This window comes from Phoca vitulina, unplaced genomic scaffold (assembly GCF_004348235.1).
Source record: "Phoca vitulina isolate PV1807 unplaced genomic scaffold, GSC_HSeal_1.0 scaffold4, whole genome shotgun sequence".
NCBI classification, from domain to species: Eukaryota; Metazoa; Chordata; class Mammalia; order Carnivora; family Phocidae; genus Phoca; species Phoca vitulina.
The window spans coordinates 80,609,736-80,616,987 of record NW_022589707.1 but is presented as its reverse complement, the minus strand read 5'-3'; the positions used below and the strand labels follow the sequence as shown (position 1 = coordinate 80,616,987).

Here is a 7,252-nt window from a genome sequence, read left to right as displayed (position 1 = left end):
CCGCGGGCGGCACCTTGGGGTGCCCGCCGCGCGCCGGGCCTTCTGAGCCGCCAGGCGGCGAGCGGAAGCCACAGGGCCGCGGGAGAGGGCCGCCGCCTGCCTTCTTCCTGCCGCAGCCCGCTCGACGGGACCAGACCGCGTCCTCGTGGCCCGGAGCCGGTGGCGGCCGGTTTCCTCTCCCCGACCGGCCCTGCGCGCAGCTGGGGGTGGGGGGCAGACTCGGCGCTGGCACGAGGGGGGCGGGCCCGGCCGAGCCGAGGGCGGGGGTCCAACCGCCGGTTCCCCCCTGACCCCCGCTCAGCCCGCCAGGAAGGGCTCGGGCTGCTCGCTCACCGTTTGTGACGGTTGCCCGAACCTGATGGGAGACGGGGGCACTTGATCAAGCTTCGAATTCAACCACCTCGGTGAATTTAAACACTTGCAGAATTTCAGAACATAATTCGCCCGTCATTCTGCCCGCCTTTTCTCTTCCCCTCCTTTCGCAGCTCGGACTCCTTTTCTCCCTACCTACTTCCAAGGGCCGAAGCCAAAGAGGAAGGATAAGGGAGTGTCGTTAGAGTCGGGAATTGTCGGGACCAGCAGAAACAAGCCGTTTCAGTTCCGGCTCCATCTGCCACTGCAAACCTGAAATTAAAAAAACAGAAAAATCCTCCTGAGGAATTCAAACCTTTCGACCCAGATTCCCATGCCCCTTTGGTGATGTGCACCTCTTTTGCAGCCCTCTGGGGGGCTGTTGGTGTTAACGGGGCGCAGAAGCACACCCAGCCACCTGGAGGCAAGTCCCGGAGGCACTGGCGGGGGAGTGGACGCTGCTGACCATGCTGTGCGGGACGTGGGCTTTAGGTGACCCGTTTCATCCACACTTGCTTCTCTGCGCCCTGGTGGCCAATGGATTAGATTTTTAACGAAGCTAGCAAAGATTAGATACCCAGGAAAGAAAGCAAGGCCTAACTCGGCCTCCTTAGCACAGTGAACTACTCTCCAAACACTAGCCTAACTCTAGAGCAGGGATGGCAAACCAGTTTTACCCTTCATTTCCAACAGGAAAGAATCAAGACTGACCGACCGCCCAGAGCCTGGGTTGGATTTCATATTCGTAAAAGGTCAGATAAGTACTTTAGACTTTGCGGACAGAATGGTCTCTGTGGCAGTTACTCAGTTCTGCCATTGGATTATGAAAGCAGCCATGGACAATACATAAACAAGTGAGTTATGGCTGTGTCCCAATAAAACTTTATTTATAAAAACGGGCAGCAGGCCTGAATATGGCCTGAAGTTCATAGCTTGCCAACCCCTACCCTAGAGACCACTGTGTTGTAAGTATAATTATGACTTCAGGCTCAGGGGCAGGATTTTAAATCAGCCTTGTCTGCACAGGTGCTGTAAGGGGGGGTAACATGTTCTAGGTCAGTGGTCCATAAAGTGGCCTATGCCTATCTCAGGCATATGTGTAATATCCTTTAAGATATAGAGGGTAGAACCACATTAGCATTTCTTTCATTTTTATCTTACCTGTTTTCATTTTGGACTATTGATCTTGTCTACCCCACCATGAATCCATGGAATTTGCAATGAGTCAATCCATTCATGTTAATCAGAAGTCAGGTTTACAAACCTCTGAAAAGGTTATCACAGAGGATGTGCCCTTGAGTGGCAATAGCTGTCCATTGACTCTCCCTGCTGGTCTGGTCTGAGCTATGTATGTCTCCCAGGAACCCTCCTGGGAGGAAAGCAGAAGGCCCTAATTCCTTGCAGGCAGTTTTTGGGGGGAGTATGGTGTCCTTGCCATGCTAGAGGAGTCTTAGATTCATAATTCTATCTCGTATCTGATCAGCAGCTCAGTTATTGGTCAAAACCAAGGAAAAGGAATATCCCACCCCCGTACGCACACACACACACACACACACACACAAACACACACACACACACACAAACACACAGCTTTCACAAAAGCACTGAACAAATTGTGCTTTCTGGCCTCTGGTGGTCTACCTCTCCCTTGATTATTCAGGCCTGCCATGTATGGGTGGACATGTTGTACACTGCACAAGAGTGCCATACCTAGGGAGGCATCATTGACATTGTATGCATGTTAGACTTATTATGACAATATTCTGGTATATAGCAGCATCATGTTCTAACAAAATCAGTCCATTATGACAATTTCTGACCAGTGGATATAAAGCATCGAGGAACGGGTGCCTTTTTAATTTCACAAAGGTACTTCATGGGTTAGCAGCAGTCACAGCTACATGACACCCGTATTAGGTAAAAAATGGAAAAGAAGGAAAATACCCAGAATACAATAGATTCAAACTCTTCTGGGGCAGAGCTGTCTTGTGAGCACCTTTTACAGTTTGGGGAGCCTTTTCAGTGACCCAGCATTTGAACACTGAAGCATTAGAACAAACCTTTAAGGGTAAGGGTCTGGAGCTGATGGTCTACCCTCAAATAGTTGAATCTACTCATGACTGGAGGTAAAGGAGCAAAGGGACAGAAATTATTTCTTTCCCCATCCCAGCTGCTCTCCCTTTCACACAGAGAAGAGGAGCTGAAAGAGGCAGTCAAAGCAGAGAGATGTGTTTTGCTGTTAACCCACACAGAAGCAAGTGATGAAGTAAGACTCCTTAAAGAAGAGCCAGCTGTTTGTCTTGTGGCTTCTCAGTATCCACTTCCCTTTCTCCTGGTAATAGCTCCCCACTTTCCCTTTGGGAAATAAGTTCTGCTCCATTGTGCAAAGTCTCTGGAATTGCCCAGAAAAACAACCTGCCTTCTACTGGCCAAAGGGATGGTCCTATGAATCAAACTAGGCCAGATGTGCTCTCCCTCTCTTCCCCCTCCTCTTTGTGATGGTTAATTTAATGCATCTACTGGGCTATGGGATGCCCAGCCATTTGGTCAAACATTATTCTGGGAGTTTCTGCAAAGGTGTTTTTGGACAAGATTAACATTTTAATCGTATGTGGATGGTGCTTGCCCAATCTGTTGAAGGTCTGAATCTAACAAAAAGACCAACCCTCCCCTGAGTAGGGGAGAATTACCCAGCAGACTGCCTTTGGGCTTCATCTGCAACGTCAGTTCTTTCTGCCTGATGGCCCTTGAAGCGAAACATCAGCTCTTCCTGGGTCTCCAACTCCAACCCACCCTGCAGATTGCACTTGCTAGCCTCCATAATTGTGTGAGCCAATGCCTTATCATAATTTCCCCCTCCCTCTCTCTCCCTCTCCCCTTTCTGTGTATATTCTATTTGTCCTGTTTTTCTCTGGAAAACTCTAATACACTCTCCCTCTCGATTTTGATGCATGGGTATATACACTCAAAAATATGAGTAGCTGGAGATCATTCATTTCAGCAGCAATGTCCCAAGGAAACTGTCAGGGACCTCAGTCCTGCTACCTAAACCCCTCCAGAGATGCTTCATTCTTCTCCTTTCCTGAAAGTGGTTCTCAGTCTTCCCAAACAATTCTTTGGTCCACCCCATATCTTCTTTCAGGCCACAAACATTTACTAAGCACCTACTAGGTTCAAGGTCTGTTCTGCCGGGGAGGCAGCTGTGCACAAGGTGGCCCTGCTCTCATGGAACTTATTCTCTAAAGTCCTTTTCTTCTTGAAGGAGGTTAATTCTTATTAAAGAGTTGGTTTCTATTGCTTGCCACCAAAGAATCCTGACTGATACTAACATTCTCCCTGCAGAGACTGCTGGCTCTGCCCCTTCTCTAGGTCATCTTGAATAAGCTGGTCTTCCGGTCCTCCAGAAGAAGTCAGAGGGAAAACCCCAGGCTCTGCGCAATTCTCAAAAGCCACTTCTCTCTGATTACCCCGAGAAAACAACCCAGGAGCCCACCAATGGACTTATCTAACGTACTCCCTTTAGGATAATGAAGGACTCAACAGGAACATCTCCATGACAGCGGCTTCTCCACAGGATGCCCTCCACCTAAACCACGGTTTCTCCTCTCCTGCTTGCAACCCAAGGAGATACGTTACAATGAGCATTACATTGCTTGTGCCTCATTATGATTTGTTTCAAGTTTCATCTTCTTCACCAGCAGCCTTGTGAATGCCCTCCCCCCAAGACCCACAGGATTTATTCTGGGATTAGGCAGGAGACAAGATGAGAGAAGCTGATCAAAGTGGCCAGACGTGGTTTTCTCATCAGGTAGCGCCGGACACAACTGCAACTCTATTCTGCAGCAAGAAAGCCTGCTGTTTGCGTCACTGTGGGGGTTTCAGTGACTAGGGCTGGGAATTGTCACAGTTTAGTTGAGCACTCCTGGCAAACTCTGGAGCCAGCTTGCATAATGCAGTGTCTAAAGAACATGATTCCAGTGGAACAGAGCATGTTGGCAGTTAAAAATAGAACTCGGTCACATAACAACTCATACATACACCATGAGGCTGGGGGAGGAACAAAATTAAATAATACTCACAGGGGGTTACTGAGCACCTGCCCCAGTCACTTAGAGCCCGCACTCTCCGTCAATTGCCCTCCTGCAGAAGCCAGCTCAGCCCTGAAATTGAATGGCAGAAATAAACAACAGAACTGACCCAGTTAAATCAAGAAACACGAGTTCACCTTTAAGCAGGCAGCAATTCAGGCAGCAGCTCCAGGCCAGGCCCCCTGGGAGATTTAGCTCTGTGCCCTAAAAGAATTAGCTGTTGTAGATTCAGTGGCAGACATGCTGGGTTTACAGCTGCATGGAAAGCTGAGAACAGGGTAGGTCTGAATGCGTTTTCACTGCATGTGCACGTGTTCCGCTCTGTCCAGAATGCACTAAACCTGGTCCCTGGCTCCTAAACAGATGCAGGCGTCTCATGACCCGCAGCTTGGGCTTGCAAAGAGCTGAGGTTTAGAAAAGAAAGATGTGGGTTTTCCTTACCAGGAAACACATTAAAACAGTGGTATAGTTCTCATTGGAAAGGTCACACCAGGGAAGGAGTAGAGACCTCCTGCCTGGGAACATAGAAAGCTAAGCCTTCAGGACTACTGATATTGTAATATACTACCAGAAGAAAGGATGTGTGAGAGCAAAAAGAAAAGGAGGCTCCTCCTACCTCACCCCTGCCCTCACCCCTGCCCTCACCAGCCCTCTGTCCTGACGAATTGCTTCTCTGCTCTCTGCCTCTCTTCCCCTCTTTAAAAGTAACCTATAATGACTGTTTCCCTTCCGAAAGCACCAGAATGGTAGAAAGTGTAATTGGACGCTTGTGTCAATTCTTTTGTTTCTGATTGTGGAATTCTAGAGCAGTAATATCCTCTGGGGAGCTTATAAAAATTACAGTACCTAGGCCACACCCCCGGAGATTTTGGGGTGGTAGGTCCCAGGCATGGGTAGATCGAAAAAGTCCCCCAGCTGATGCTAATGTGCAGCCAGGGCTGAGAACCATGAGCCTCGACAGAGAGAAAAATTGCTCTACTTCTTCCCAGGGAATGGTGGAAGACGGAAGACACATGGATTCTCCCACCTCCTCCAAATCTCCAAAGGGTTTCTTTTCATGGATTTGGACAAATTGTCTTGTTCCCAGACCTTCTCTCACCAACTTCCCACACCCGTCTGCCAGGATTGTTCAGGGAGGAAAGGAGCTAAATATCTTGAAAAGGTGGCTGGGGACATTTGATTGTTTTTAACCGAAGCCAAACCCCAAGTAGCACTTAAGTGTATTATGGCCTTTACCTCAAAGTTTATCTTTTAGGATTTACTCAGCTCTGGAGCATCTGTAACCAAGCAGGGGGTCTTACAGTCCTGGGTCCATGCTGCCGTGTTCAGAACGGGCTGCTACCTTCACACCCGGCTGATGACACTGCCCTTCTGCCTTGCCATAGGGCGTTATTAGTAAAGGATGCCTGGGGGTTAAGCACCCCATCCTGCTATTAAAAAGTGAATGATTCAGGCTAGAGGATCCATAGTGAGTCCCTTAGGGAGGGACTTAATGCCTCAGTGTGGGTTGGTCAGTCCCATTTTCCCTGTACCCCCAACGAGCTCCATGCCTGCCCCCCGACTAAAGCATCTGTTGTTACAACTTTGCTCCACAGGTCAGTTATGTCTCCCACTGGAATAAGTCCTGGAAGACCCATGGTCCGTTCCATGTCCTCCTATAGCCTGTAGTCTGTTCTCTGACCTTGCAAGCACTCTGTGTGCTTCTGCTCTGTTGAATCAGACATTTGGAAGGGGGCGGAAACCTTGAAAGAGCAGCCAAAGGATACAGCAGGGTCATAGTAGTGTGTGTGGTTAAGAGCTAGGGAATCAAACAGGCCTTGAACGTGCGTGGTTAAGAGCTGGGGAATCAAACAGGCCTTGATTTGAATCCCGTCTCTATCACTTTCTAGCTATGCACCTGGGATAACATACCTAAACTCTCTGAGCCTCAGTTTACTCAACTGTAAAATAAGTTATAAAATCTATAGCATAGATTGGAATGAGGATGAAATGAGATGTACCTGGCTTCATGTGACCATCCCAGGTGTCAGTCACTGTTGCCACTATTATTATTAATAAAATTAGGAGTGAGGAGTGTGGTGGACAATTGGCATCTCCTCAGAATCACTGTGAATGGTGGAACAACAGGCCTTGGGGGAGAAAACCTGAGTTTACAACCATCCCTTTCTCTATGATTTTAGACCAGTCACAGAATCTCTTCAAGCTTCGGTTTCCCCAGGCGCAAAACTGTGACAATACTATAATGATGATGTGGACTGGTGGGAAGGACGAAATGCAACAATGCATATAAATGTGCTTTGCAAACTGCAAAAGAACCATATAACATTAGTAATCACGATTCACACCCGATTCTTAACACTTCCTAGGACTCGTCCTGAAAATTGGTAAAAGGAATAAATGGCTTCTCTAAGATTAAACATGGAACAAAATGAGACTCAGCTCTCATGCCTTTAATCCAGTGGCTCAATAAAGTCTAGGCCAAAGTGTGAGGCCCACAGAGAGTGAGGGATCTGATTAAAAGGGGGCACCCGTGCTGGGCTTAATTGCATTCTGGAATGATCCCTTCCTCTGATTCAGCAACTGCCTAGTGTTTCCTTACCATATTATCTCCCATTGCCTCAGGAGACATCCTAACAATTAGTTAAAGTTATTGATTTTCAGAAACGATGACCTTCATAAAGGGTGGCCTAATATCACAGGACAAAAAAAGAGAGGGCAGAAAATATCATAGTGCATGTTTCTGTCTTTCGAGGAGCCTTTTTTCTTGACTCTCACTTTTTTTTTTTTTTTTTTTTTTTTTTTTTTTTTTTTTT

General features: G+C 47.7%; 1 long non-coding RNA gene across 2 annotated transcripts in view; it reads right to left on the bottom strand.

The window, feature by feature from the left end:
- Positions 1–329: 329 nt before the first annotated feature.
- LOC116631131 overlaps positions 330–7,252 on the bottom strand; it is a 27,865-nt gene continuing 20,942 nt past the window's right edge. For both annotated transcript variants that reach the window (XR_004299093.1, XR_004299092.1), the window contains 2 exons: positions 4,431–4,511; positions 330–624 (listed from right to left, as the gene is read on the bottom strand). This is a non-coding gene — a long non-coding RNA (uncharacterized LOC116631131). The remainder of the gene's footprint in view (positions 625–4,430; positions 4,512–7,252) is intronic.